Raw genomic sequence first — 15,354 nt, 5'->3', positions numbered from 1 at the left:
TAATGTCAAGCATGAAAAGAGTCGAAGCTGTTTCCAGTAACATAAGCATATGATTATTTAGCAAATAAGAACAATTTCTAAAAAATTATATATACAAGTAAAATCACCCAAGCTTCTGCTACGCCACTCCAATCAAAACCCAAACCACCATATCACAACTAAACTTTTATCTCAAACACGTGAAAGGAGCATATACAACTAAGGGTCATGTTATCATCTCAGATCAGCAGAACAAGAGATAAACACATTAAGAGCAAATCCAAGCATGGGTTGTACTATCAGTTTCACGCCATGAGGTATACGCATAAGCTTCATCCATCCAAAGGTTTTCAGAATGAAAGCAAATCATAGATAGCAGCTGGCATGTCCACATCCACCATCTCAGGTGACAATACCTGAAATTGTTAGGAATGAGACGACGCCCGGTAGGAAAACCTTTAACCAATGCCTCCATGAGGTTTTTGGCACATGATCTACTTAAGCAAAAACGCAATTTCCAATTTAACAATAAAAATCAGTCACAAAATGATTAGATTGTACACAACAAAACTTATTAACTTAATTTGTTGACTAGCTCCAAAACCTTTAATTGAGTTGATAAAGAATATACTTTTTCATTTGGACCTTTCAGCAAACATCTTCACTACAACTAGAGCGACCTCAACTATCTCTCCCACTTCAACTAGTTGGAATTCAACTCCAAATACCCATCTAGGGTCTACCGCTGCAGGTTTATGGTCTTTCACCAACGGTTAGCTCATACCCAATTGCTCACCCCTTTCGTCCGAGACAATACCCTCCTAGTCCCCAAACTTTAGCAATAGCATGGCCCAGTCCAAGTATAATTAACCAACTCAATTACAATTCTTAAAACTTTCAGCAAAGGTATCTCTAAACTTTAAGGAGGAGTAACACAAATCTTGAAAATATGGTAAGTTAGCTCATACAAAGTTTTTAAATTCAGATTAGCAACAATTTTGTACAAAAATCAGATCATGGCCATATGTATAACAAGTATGTCTGCAAATTAACAAGCACTTTGTTAATAAAGAATCAGGAAGTTGTAAGCACGATTAAAATTTCATGGCAGCAATATCAGGAATTCCTATAAACTTCACAGCAAGCAAAATGAGGTATAAATTTGGAAAATATTACAGAAGGAAAACAAGTTTAAAGAGCTCCCTCAAGGCAGCAAAGGTTAAAAAGAATCCCTACCTTAGACGAACATGAAAAGATATCGATTGTGATGATGAGGATGATGATATGGTGAACGGTTGATAGTGAAATTTCCAGCCTTGAATTCCTCCTTCCATAGCCGAACCACCTTACTCTATTCCTTCTCTTTAGACTCGGCCAGGGCATTTCCTTTGCACTTCATCTAGTTTGGCCCTTCCTTTGGTCTTGTTCAACTTAGGTACGTAATGGAAATAAAGAAATAAGTACACGTGAAGAAGTAGGTAAGGCACTTGGGGAATTTGTGTCTATATGTGAACATGGTCGTAGGGATGATATTGTTGAATATTTGTAAAACTAAAGGCATTAATAGAGCTGCTCTTTTGTCTCAGTTTCATCCAGGGGTGAAAAGCCTAAAAATTTTAAAATTTGAGCTTTTAAATTTATAAATAGGGCTCAAATCCGGTTGAGTTTTATCAAAATTTAAGCTTTTTCGGATTAGATTGAGTTCAATCTCTGAACCCAACCCAAAGCCCCAAATTAAACAATCTGAGCCCAAATCAATATTTTGTTTTTCTAAAATTCTTCTAACTTGTTATTATATATTTTATTTTGTAATCCATTTTTATTGTTATTATACATTTTATTGCTTAAGACTTAATTAATATTATTTATATCAATATACTACAAACAACAATTATCGCCTTAACGCTCAATATGTATCGAACCAATTTTGAAGGAGTCATCAAATTGAGTCATGACTCGTGAACAATTGATTAACAGTTTGAATAAAATATATAAAATTTTAAATAATTGACCTCAATTGAGATTATATATATATATATATATATATATATATATATATATAAATGACTGTTTATTAAACAAAACGTGCAAAGACTAATATCTGTATATATAAATATATTTTGAGAATTGAAAGTGATGCTTCTTGGTGTGATCATGTTTCCAATAGATATAATAAAGACGTCAAGAAAATGAAATGACTTTTTCAACATACTTTAATTTTTCAATATGTTTTTTTTTTAGAAGTTGAAGCACCCGTTGAAGTGTCAAATTATCCTTTAAATGTGTTTCAATATGCTTTCTTGTATTCATTATTTTGTCCTTATAAGATTTCAATTGTAATACACTACAAAAAAATGTTATGGTTGATTAAGTGATATGAATGTCTTACATTTGCACTTCTAGATATTTACTAAAGGGTAAAGTCTAGAAAACACCCTCAAAGTTTTGATTTTGTGTAGATTACACCCCTCTAATTTATTTTGTGCATATAAATCCACACCAAATACTAAAACTACAATGTTCAACTGGCCTCCAGCAAAATTTCCGATAGAGAGTGGATTAAAATTCAGAATTGCCCTTTCATATTCCGTAATTGCCCCCTCACCATATTCATGACCCTCACTTCTCTTCTTCCTCACCGCCACCACTCACACCATTCCACAGAGCTCTGTGTTAGGAAATAATTCACCATCAAACTAACTCACACCATTCCACAGACCTTGTCATCAATGATGGAGTCACAACTCGCCACCACTCACACCAAATCCGAGCACATTGTTGTGACTCCATCATTGACGACAAGGTCTATTCCGAACATTTCCTCATCGTTGGAATCGATCCTCCCCAATTCGCTTGAAGAGAGAACGACGATGGCGAGCTTGGACCAAAGACAGCGGGGTAAACCCAATTTGACTTCTCTCTAAGCCAATACCCTAAATCTTAGTAAGAAAAGAATGAAAAATTCAGAGATAGATAAAGAAGAAAAAATTAAATTCAAACCCAAATCTTAAAGAGAGAGGCGACGGTGCTAGCGACTGTTAGAATCGCGATTCCGGCACGGCGGGAAATGAACTGTTAGGAAATTAGACACAACTAATTTCTTTAGGACCCTACCGTGAATAAGCACAATAACATACACAGAAACACAAGACAAGAATTACATGTGGTTTGGCCAATTTTGCCTACGTCCAAGGCGCGCAACAGAAATTCACTACATCTGTTGAGTAATTACAAGATGTAGATCAGCAGATCCTACACACATATACATCATGTATATCTCTCTTCTAAAAAATAGACTCTGTGTTTTCTTGCTCACTCTCTGAAAAATACTCACACTGTATTTCTTTCTTTTTTCTTCCTCTCTTATCTCTCACTCTTCTCTGCTCTTTGTCTGAGCTATTGAGCTTGTGTGTGTTTTATGTTGCATGCCTTCATCTTCTTCATTCCTATTTATAGCTAAAGATAGGAGACATCTTTCCTTAAATATAGCCTTGAATCAAGACACTATGGTAAGAAAAAATGCAAAAGCAAAGTGGGTGGGTAGTAAAACAGTTGTAAAGTGAACCAACATTAATGGCCACCGAAACCAAAATTAATGGCCACCGAAAATATAAGCAGTGATTGTGGCCATGTCATAACAATCTCCCACTTGGTGAACTTTGCACAAGTAACTCAACTTTAGTGATAACGATGTGCTTCTTGTTGTCTTCAAGCTAGAAAACTAACTGAAGTTGAGCACAACTTTAGTTTCTCTATAGTCATTATCTTGGTTAACATGTCAGCCGAATTCTTGGTGCCAAGTATCTTCACCCCATTTTCCAACAAAGATCTTATGAAGTGATAACGAAGTTTTATATGCTTGGTCCTTGAATGAAATGCTGAATTCTTTACCAGATGTATAGCACTCCGACTGTCACTGTACAAAACATTCTTCACCTACTTAAATCCTAACTCTACCAACAATCCCTGTACCCAGATCATCTCCTTATTGGCTTCTGTTATAGCAACATATTCTGCTTCTGTAGTAGATAACGCTACAATTTTCTGTATCTGCGAAACCCAGCTTACTACAGTTATACCTGCCGTGAAAACATACTCGGTAGTACTTCTTCTGTGATATATCTCACCAGCAAAGTCTAAATCTACATATCCCTGTAGCTTCACCTTGCCTCTTCTAAAACATAAACATCTTTCTGTGGTACCTCGTAGATATCTCAATATCCATTTCACTGCTTCCCAATGTAGCTTTCCTAGATTTGTCATGAACCTGCTTACAGCTCCCACTGCATATGCAACGTGTAGTCTCATGCACACCATAGCATACATTAAACTTCTAATGGCTGAGGCATACCGAGTCTTAGCCATGAAGTTCATCTCATCATCTGTCTTTAGACACTAATCTTGGGATAATCGAAAATGATTAGCTAAGGGTGAACTTACCGCCTCAGCATTACTCATGTTGAACCTCTTTAAATCCCATTCAACGTACTCAGCCTGAGACAACTGCAAAGTACCTTTATGCTTGTCTTTATTAATTTTCATCCTAAGAATCTGCTTCGCTACACCAAGATCTTTCATCTTAAATTCATTAGACAACTGCTTCTTCAACTTGTTGATTTCTTCAAAATCAGAACCAGCTACTAACATGTCATCAAAATAAAGTAAGAAGATGATGTAACTCATCTCAAACCTCTTGAAGTAGCAGCAATGGTCAACGTTGCACTTGTTGTAGCCATGTATTCGCATCAACCCATCAAATTTCTTGTACCACTGTCTCGAAGCTTGTTTCACACTCCACAAGCTTTTCTTCAATTTGCACACAAGTTTCCCCTTACCTCTGACTGAGAAACCTTCCGGTTGCTGCACGTAAATCTCATTCTCTAGGTCTCAATAGAGGAAAGCAGTTTTGACATTTAACTGTTCTAGGTGCAAACCTTATGTTGCAACAATGCTTAAAACTGACCAAATGGTAGTCAGTTTCACAACCGGTGAAAAAATGTCGATGTAGTCAATCCCTTCCTTTTGCTGAAAGCCTTTGACCACCAATCTTGCCTTGTATCTCTTAGAACCATCATATTCCTTTTTGACCCTGTACACCCATTTGTTGTGAAGAGCTTTCTTCCCTACTAGTAACTTTACAAGTTTTCATGTCTTATTGGAGATAAGGGACTTCATCTCATCTTCCATTACAAGCTCCCACTTGCTAGCATCTTCAACCTGACATGCTTCGGCATAATATTTAGGCTCACTATCATCTGTGAGCAATATAAAATCCAAATATTTTCGATTTGGAACAAGTTCTCGTGGGGACTTTCGAAGTTTGGGTGTTGGAGTTGGACTTAGCGATGTACTCTGATCGATGAGTTCCTGGTGTGAACTATCAACTATCTGATCCTCAACATCTTCTGAATAATCATTCAACTTGACATACTCAGGGCTCCTTTATACAGGACTAGCTGACTATGCTACATCTATATCCTTGTACATCACATTCTCATTGAAAATCACATCTCTACTTCTGATGATTTTCTTGTTTCGGTAATCCCATAGTCGATAACCAAGTTCATCTCCACCAAAACCAATGAAGTTGCATTTTAGTGACTTGGGGTCGAGCTTTCCCCTAGCATGGTTACTAATATGCGCATATGCAATACAGCCAAAGACTTTCAACCACGAAAGATTTACCTCATTGCCGCTCCATGCCTAATCCAGTATCCGATGCTCTAGTGGCACCGACGGTCCACGATTAATCAGGTAGGCTACAGTGCTGACTGCTTTTGCCAATAACTGCTTGGGTAGACCCACATGTATGCGCATACTTCTGGATCTCTTCGCCAATGTTCAGTTCATCCGTTCTGCCACCCCGTTTTGCTGTAGGGATTTTTACACAGTTCTCTCTAGTCTAATTCCATTCTCAAAATAGAACTTCTTGAACCCGGTGTCTTCATACTCTCCACCATTGTTTAATCTCAACCTCTTGATCTTCAAACCTGTTTCATTCTCCGCCATGGCTTTCCAATTCTTGGACACCTCAAACACTTCAGATTTGTGCTTCAAGAAATAAACCCATACCTTCCTTGTGTGATCATCAATGAAAGTCATGAAGTAAGATTTTCTGCCAATTGATGAGACTGATGCTGGCCCCCAGACATCTATATGAACTAGCTCAAGCTTCTCTTTTCTGAGAGTTGTACCACTCCTTTTGAAACTAACCCTCTTCTGCTTGCCCATTAAAGGTTGTAACGAAACCTTCTTCTGACAGTTGACCCACGGAAATCAGATTCTTCCTCAAGTCAGGGATGTGTCTAACATCTTTCAATTTCTATACAGATCCATTTAGCTTGATCTGTATTTCACCCTTACCGACGATACTGCAAGGTTGATCATTGCCAACATACACCTTTCCCAGGTTACCCAGTACATAGCTCTCAAAGAGCTCTCGACTTGAAGTTGCATGAAATAATGCTTCGGAATCTAGAACCCATGATTCTGCCTTGCTCTCCAAAGAGCATATCAGCGCATCGTCTGATTTTTCTGAGACCACGTTCGCCTATATCTTGTTCTCCTTTTCCTTCTTCGGAGATCTGCACTGGTTTTTGTAATGACCAGTTTTACCTCAATTTCAACACTCAACATCATTGTGGTCTGTGGAATTATTGGCATTTTGAGGTTGTGATTTTTCGTTCCTCGACTTGGATCTACCTCTGTTCTTATTCCCACTGCCCTTCTTTCTTATTTGAACTTCTGCCTCTGCTGTCAACATTTAAGGCTGAGCCATTTATGAAAACTCCTGTTGTTTGCCTTCTAATCTCCTCAATCAGAATCATGCTTACAACATCGTCAAACTTTAACTTAGTCTTCCCTACAGAGCTACTGATCACCGTAACTGTGCCACTCTAACTCTCAAGTAATTGCCCAAGAATTAGTAATGCTTGGACCTCGTTTTTGAAGTCAAGTCAATTTCAACAGACTCTAATTGGCCAACAATCTCGTTGAACACATTTAGATGCTCGTTAAATCTTCCACCTTCAACCATTTTCATGTTGAACAATTTCTTAATCTAGTGTACCTTGTTTGCTGCAGACGGCTGTTCATACATACTAGAAAGTTCCGCCATGAGAGACTTCGTTGTCTTCCCATTCTTGATGTTGAAGGCAACTGTTTTTGACAACGTCAATTTGATGGTGCCAAAAGTCTTCCGATCAAGTAATTCCCATTCTGCACTTTTTGTCTCCTCCGGCTTATCCCCCAGAGGTTGATACAAATTCTTCTGGAATAACAAGTCTTCAATTTGCATCTTCTAAAAACTAAAGTTTGTACCGTCAAACTTCTCGATCATAGATGATTTATCTTCTAACGCCATTTCTCCCACTCGAACGACAATTTTGTGACTAATACCATATACTGGAACATTACCGTCTTTTGGAACAGTTGCGTATTCTGCTATAGTTCCGTACTTTGCTACAGTAACTTCGGCATAACACTATTTTGCACAGTACTTCAATAGTACTTGCACAGTGCAATAATAGCGACCTGGGCTCTGATACCAATTGTTTAGAAATTAGACACAACTAATTTCTTTAAGACCCTACCGTCAATACACACAATAACATGCACAGAAAACACAAGACAAGAATTATATGTGGTTTAGCCAATTTTGCCTACGTCCACGGTGCGCACCAGGAATTCACTATATCTGTTGAGTAATTACAAAATGTGGATCAGCAGATCCCATACACACATACACCGTGTATCTCTCTCTTCTGAAAAATATACTCTGTGTTTTCTTGCTCACTCTCTGAAAAATACTCACACTGTATTTCTCTCTTTTTTCTTCCTCTCTTATCTCTCACTCTGCTCTGCTCTTTGTCTAAGCTATTGAGCTTGTGTATTTTTGTGTTACTTGCCTTCATCTTCTTCGTTCCTATTTATAACTGAAGATAGGAGACATATTTCCTTAAATATAGCCTTGAATCAGGACACTATGGTAAGAAAAAAATGCAAAAGCAAAGTGGTTGGGCAGTAAAACAGTTTCAAAGTGAACCAACATTAATGGCCACCGAAAATAATGAGCAGTGATTGTGGCCATGTCATAACATGAACGGCGGTGATGTGTGGCAAGAAGCAGCGTTAAAGCGGCTGTTCAAAGTCCTCAACGTTTTCGAAACTATTAGGGATTTGAGTCCTTGATGAACGGTTAGGGACTGACTGCCTTCCAGACCTTTATTTGTTGGTCTACCCTTTTTTTCTTTTTTCTTTTTTTTTTTTTTCTTTTTTTTTTTGTATTCTACTTTTTTTCTTCTTTGTACTCTTGATTTGTTGATATGATGTTGGTATTTGGGTGTTTGATGAATTGATGTTATGAATTGGGTTGGACTCTATTGAGATAGAGGGAGACGAGAAAGAGGTGAGTCTGTTTGGGGTCAATTATGCCTACTGCTGGGAAGGTTTCTGGGATCGAGGGCACTGATATTTCTCTAAAGTTTCTTTAATGGTCTTTGATTCAATTTTATATCGTATTATATAATAATTTCATGTCTTAGTATGTTTATTGAATGTTATTAATTAACTTACCACGACGAGCAACTGTGAAGATGGTGTTGAAGGTGCTGTCCACTGGTGGGTCTCTGATAATATGGGTGGTCTCTGTTTTGTCTGCCATTGATGAAGATGGTGTTGTGTCCGTAGCGTGGGTGATAGGGGTATTTTAGTATATTTGCAGCTCCGGTAAACAAGCAAAAAGGACTAATTCGCACACATTGTTTGATAGAGGGGTGGTTAACAAATATGATGGGATTTTACGCACAATATACATATTAGAGGGGGTTATTCACACGCGACCCTATAATAAAAGAAAAATGGCAAGTATTAATGAATTGAAAAATAAAAATTTCTTAAAAATTTTGATGTTTACAAACATGGAAAAAAAGGACAATGTAATTTGCATATTTGTAATAATAATAATAGGTTGACCCATGAAACTCGCCCGACCCGTCCAAATATTTGGGTTCGGGTTATGGATATAAGCCATTTTTGGGTAGACTTCGGGCCGGCCAACCCAACCCAATTTCGAGTTGAGGTTGGATTGGGATCGGGCTGGGTTGGGCTTGCCCAACTTGCAGCCCAGTTTCATCTTTCAATTCAATTTAAACTTTTTGTAGATTGTGTGTATTGTTGCATCATCTCTTTGGAAAACAAAAAAAAAATTAAAAAAGAAAGAAAAAAAAAAAGAAAAAGAAAAAAAGAAAAAGGGAGAATAAGAAAAGAAATTAGAAAGACAAAACAAGAGCTAGTCGTTAACTTCTGAAGTAAATATATATATATATATATATATATATATATATATATATATATATACACACACACACACACACATATACATACATATAAAGGAAGAGACTCTAGAGTAAGAATATCTAATTTCTTTTTCTGGATGTTTTGTTCCTTTTTGGAAATGCTTTAATTCAAGATTATTGATATAAAAAAAGATTAGCTTACATTTAGAAATGATGAATTTGCTTGTTGAACATGGGATCAGGGGCGGAGCTAGGATTCTTTGGTTGGGGGTGCCGAACTTATAAGCAACATTATCATCTAATATGAGATTATTTTAAGTCAAAAATATTTTATTAACAATAATATTCATAAAAAATTATACCTAGCCAAACTTTGGTCAATTTATTATTATTTTTAAAAATGATCTATATCTAGTCAAATATGACATAAATATGTACAAAAATAAACAAAAAAAAGCCAAATATGTACTACAAAAGCTAAGTTCAATGATTTTAAGAAAATAAAAATCTTCAATTATGGAATTTGAACTAAAAGTCTTAACAATTAAGCCAAAATTTGAAGAACTTTCAATTAAACCAATTAGACTTCTAATCTATAAACAAACACGAAATTAATGTAATAATTACACAAATCAATAATCAAGCAAAACCAGAAACACATCATGTGTAATGTGAATACACCATGTGTGTGTGTGTATATATATATATATATATGTATATAGTAAACAACATGGAATTGAAGAGAAATATCTTGTGTTCTTCTACAAGGAACTCCTAATCCCCAGTAGTTTCATATTTCAATTCAATTTATACTTTTTCTGTTGATTGTGTGTATTGTTGCATTATCTCCTTTGGAAAACAAAAAAAAATTAAAAAAGAAAGGAAAAAAAAAAAAGAAAAAAAAAAAAAGGGAGAATAAGAAAAGAAATTAGAAAGATAAAACAAAAGTTAGCCGTTAACTTTTCCCTCCATGTTGCCCTGATGGCTTCTGCTGCTCCTTGTAGAAAATGGCAGTGCCTCAATTATGTGCTGTCAAAGGTTATAGTTTAGTGATATCTCTTTTACCTTCTAAAGGAAATGGCAACGGTTTGAGTTACTGTAACTATAAATGAATGCGTGCGTTTTTGCCAAAAAAAAAAAAATTTATTGATTTACCCACCATTTTCTTGTTTCTTTCGCCTTCACTGATCATTTTCTTGTTTTGTTCGCTTTCTTTATTTTATTTTATTGAGATTGATATATTATTAAAAATAATATTTTATTTTATTTTAAGTTGCTACAAGATTGCTTTAATCTATAAAGATACTCATTCACGCTAGCTGCATAGCGAATGGGAAGATGGAGTGAGTTAAGAGACAAGCAAATAGTTTGGCTCTTGGTATTGCTCAATATGCTTTTCAAAGCATCACCACAATTTGTTTCTTTCATAGACAGAGTCGTGTACACTTCAGTGGGGATAACTGTCTCATAATTTTTTTTTACACTATTTTAGCCTATTATTTTTTTATTTTGATATATATACTTACAAAATATTACCTTTGCCCCTTGAATTTTGTTTTTGAATCCGTCATGGTTTCTTAGATATTTTTTATTTTTATTTTATTTACTTAGAGAAAAAATAAATAAATAATATAGGTGATCAAAATATATATTGGATTGATTTTATTAAAAAGTAATGTGGGTGCATTGGAAGGAATATTTAAAATATATATATATATATATATATATATATATATATATATATATATATTTCTTTCTTTCTTTCTAAATTTAATAATAGTCTAACTAAATAATAGAATGACAATAATATTTCATTCCACTCCATCACATTATCATTCCATTTCAACTTTCTCACTCACCAGATGTAAAATTATAGTAAAAACGCAAAATATATATATATATATATATATATATACACACCCACTTGTCCTTCACGTAACAATAAATAATTGTCATATAAATATTTTTATTCTTTTAAAAAGTTGACAAGAATGGTTATTGGACTTTATGATGCAATTAGACACGCGTCTGCTCCATAGTGCTCGTCACAAGATTCTTGTCTCCGAAGGCCAAATATCGAACTCTCTCGACTCGTCTCCAACTCACTCACTCCTAAAAACTCTTTCTCGTCGTCGCTTTTAATCGATTTCATACGTATTCTAATCTATCATTTCCCGATGCGTTCAATGTAGTTTCAGACTTCTCTCTCCTCAGATTCAATGGAAAATCATCAATCACATCCTTATACAAAATTGCAATACCCCAGTCCTTTGATATCGTAGAAAGTCCAACTATTCCTTTTGACTTTCTCTCTCTATCTCATCAATCAGATGGCACAATCTCATCTGATTGTGTTCTTCGCAGCAGTCTCGTGTCTCGTTGGTGTGCTCAACGCAAGTTCTGGTGATGCTGATCCGATTTACAAGTAAGCTCGGTGACCTAATTGTTCATTGATTGCCAATTTTCATAAATTAGAGTTCAGTATTTACTTAGTTGTGTGATTTTTTGAGTTTAATTCACTTTTATTGTACTGTTGGATGGATTGGGAATGGAAAGAAAATACAGGAAAAGGAAATAAACTGATTTTAATGATGTCTCACTATTTGAGACTCTTTAGCTAGTAAGAATACCTAATTGAGCTCATATATATATATATATATATATATATATATATATATATATGTATGTGTGTGTGTGTGTGTGTGTGTATATATATATATATGAAAGGAAGAAACTAGAGTTTAGTAGCTGAACTAATATTTGACAATAGTTGTTTAATGGAGCTAACTGAAACTTCCCTCTTGAAAAAAATTCTCTGATCCATTTCAGAATCACATAGTTATGCTGGTAAGGCTTGCTATAATACCACAAAGTGGTCCTTCAGCAGAGGCGGCTCAATACAAGTTAAGGCCTTAGGCAAAAAAATATTAAAATAGGCCTCTTTGATTTTTAATATGTCCATAAAAATAACATTATTTAACTATCATTTTTGTTTAACAATCCATCCTTCTCATTTTTGAGATGCAAAAAGATAAAAGTAAAGTCATCTTGAGTAATTTGAAAATAAAATTGTATATTTTGAGTTTTTACTAAAAACCGGAATTTCTTATAGTATAAAACTTAGATTTTTATTTATAAAATTAGTTCTTTTCTTCTTCTTATTTTTATTTTTTTATTTTTTAATGAAAAATGGCGTGTCATGACCTTCAACATACATTTTAAATTTTAATTTATCATTTTTCACAATAAAAATATAATAATGAAAAACACTATCATTCTCACATATATGATCATACTTGATCCTTTGGGATTCCAAATGTGGAGGAGCATTTGAACAATTGGGCACACTAGAGCATGTCAAATTTTTATTATTTAGAGTTATTTCAATGTGGAGATGCTTATGAACTAAAAGTTGAACAAAGAGGTACTATATAAACTAAAAGTTGAAGGATGGCTGAGCAAAGAGGTACTTTTAACAAATTTATTTTTGTAAATAGAGTGATAATGGATTTTTTTTTTAATTTAATTATATTTAATTATTATTATTTTTTTCGTAGAAAGAGGATTTACAATTTAAATGTAAATTTGAGTGAAGATCCCATTTTCTAGATAATGTCAGTTTTTATACTAATATATAATTGAATTTGAGAACAAATCTTAAACTATAAAAAAATTATATTCAAATTACTTATTACTCAAAATCAATTTATTAGAGAAAAAAAAAAAAATCAAGATGTTTAAGAATTCAAGACCTTTAAGAATGGTAGCAAGGAATATTTTAAATTCAATTACTTATTCATTCATATAAACAATGAATGATTTACTTAAAAAATTAATTTAAAGTGGTAACTTATGTGTACATAATATCTTAGTTTGCCACTCATTAATCCTTATTTAAATGTGGGGCACTGGGGCCTAAGGCGATGGCCTTACCATTGAGCCGGCTCTGCTTGACAGGTAGGATGAGATCCTGGTTAGATGTTTGGTGCTGGGAAGTTGACTTGTGTTCTTGGAATTGGTGGATTTCCATAGCAACTGTCAGATAAATTAGACTATCTATGTGCAAGGTAGATAGATTTTCATTTTTATCATTTGGTGATTTTCCTCAATTTTTTTGTTTGAATTCCTACAAGATTGTTGTATCCTATGGGTGAAAATAGATTGTGTGCAAGATAAATGCCTTTTTAGTTAAATACTGGATGATAATGTGGTCTTTCCTTTTGTCTGTGACTACAATTCATTTTTTGGGTCATAATAGCTTTTTATGAAGTATGAACTTCTTTTTAAGATTTCTTCTGCTTCACTCCTTGTAGATTCTATGAAGTTATAGTGGTGCATGGTGAGCTGGTTTTCTCAAATATGTGGAAGATCAAGGATCATGAAATGGAAATTATTACATTTTTGAATAAATAGTTGGTAGTTTACCATTTTAAATATGTTGGGAGAACAGATTATTTACGGACCAATTTACCCTTGAGATTAAGTTAAAAGCCTTTGAAATTGGTGGGGAGAGGGGCACAGTGAGAGAGTGAATTAGATTAGAGAGGGATCGATTTGGGCATAATGGTCGGGGGGAACCAAAGTTGGTGATGGTGATTGTTAAATTTGTCAAAGATGTGGTGTTGACAACAGAGAAGAGGAGAGAAGAGAGAAAAACAGAAGATGTAAAACAGAACCTGTCACGACACAAGCTCACAGTGGAGATCTGAGATCTGAAATGCAGCGGGTCTAAGGTTTTGCTTGTGATTGTTATGTTTGATACCACCATTGAGCAGAGAAAAGAGAGAAAAACAGAAGTTGTAAAACAAAAATTGTCACGAGGCAAGTTCATAGTGGAGATATGAGATCTGAAATGCAGTGGGTTTAAGGTTTGGCATGTGATTGTGATGTTTGATACCACCATTGAGGATATAGAGACAGAGGGTTATAGTGGTGATGATGGTGGAAGCGGTGGGAGGAGGCAGCGGTGGTGGAGAGAGAGAGAGAGAGAGGGAGAGGGAGGTTGTCGTGATGGAGATGACAATGGAAGTGGTGGGAAGAGGTGTTAGTGGTGAGAGGAGGTGACGGTTGTTGGAGGAGATGGATAGGGGAGGGAGAGATTGCAGAGTTAGGGGTAAGAGAGAGGAGTGTAAGGGGGTTTGGGTGGTTATTACTAAGGGGGTGACATGGTATTTACCAAAAAAAGAGGGTAATATAGCCTTTTAGCTTGACATGATTTTTTCTATTAAAATATTATTAAATCAAATAAGGGTATAAAAGACATTTCACGGTATTACTTCCATAAACTTTCTAACATCCATAAGAGTGGCTGGTGTAGTTAAGACCATTCTATTTTATGCCTTGTTTGATTAGGCCTAACTTAGGGAGGCCAGTGTAGGTTACCCTTTTTTTGGGGGCAAATTACAGAAAACCCCCTTAACTATCAATCTTTTGCAACAAACCCTCTTGAACTATTTTTAACCCCAAAATCTGCTTATCTTTTTGTTGAAGAATTTATATATTCAAGTTACACCATCTCTAATAGCTTAAGTTTTGAGTAGATGGTTGTTAACATGGTATTAGAGCCAAATCTTAAGTTCAAACCTCACCGTCACCCTAATTTAAATATTGAAAAACACGTGTTGGACCAAAAGAATGCCACACGTGAGGGGGCGTGTTGAAGGATTTATATATTTAAGTTACACCCTCTCTAAGAGCTTAAGCTCTTAGAGTAGATGGTAGTTAACACTTTTAAATTCGTGCATAAAACCCCCTCCTCTTAAACAACCGTGAAGTCTTCATTAGTTTGTGTTGTGAAATCACTAAACATCCCCTAACACTGAACTTGAGAAAATTAAAACAAAATAATAGATTCCCAAATTAATTAATTATATTCAATATGACATTGTTTTGTTCTTATTATTTTTTCAAGTTTATTAGGGGCACTTTAGTAATTTCACATCGTTAGTTAACGGAGACTTAAAGGTTGTCTAACGACATGGACATTATGCAAGATTTTGAAAGATGAGGAAGTTTTTTTGGCTCTTTAAAATAGTTCTAGGGTTTGTTGCAAAATATTGATAGTTCAGGTTTTTTTTTT

At 34.9% G+C, this 15,354-nt stretch overlaps 1 long non-coding RNA gene across 2 annotated transcripts; it reads left to right on the top strand.

Annotated features, from left to right (window-relative positions):
* Nucleotides 1-11,281: 11,281 nt before the first annotated feature.
* On the top strand, nt 11,282-13,468 carry LOC132271879 (uncharacterized). 2 transcript variants are annotated; one of them, XR_009469868.1, is made up of 2 exons: nt 11,282-11,700; nt 13,233-13,468. It is a non-coding gene; the product is annotated as an uncharacterized LOC132271879 (long non-coding RNA). The 2 variants fall into 2 exon arrangements; XR_009469867.1 differs by having other exon boundaries at nt 13,196-13,468.
* The last annotated feature ends 1,886 nt before the right edge of the window (nt 13,469-15,354 follow it).

This window comes from Cornus florida, unplaced genomic scaffold (assembly GCF_030987335.1).
Source record: "Cornus florida cultivar Cherokee Brave unplaced genomic scaffold, ASM3098733v1 CherokeeBrave_3.0.0_Hap2_Chr08, whole genome shotgun sequence".
NCBI lineage: Eukaryota > Viridiplantae > Streptophyta > Magnoliopsida > Cornales > Cornaceae > Cornus > Cornus florida.
Note: the sequence above shows the minus strand (reverse complement) of the source record. Positions and strands in the feature narration are given on the sequence as shown.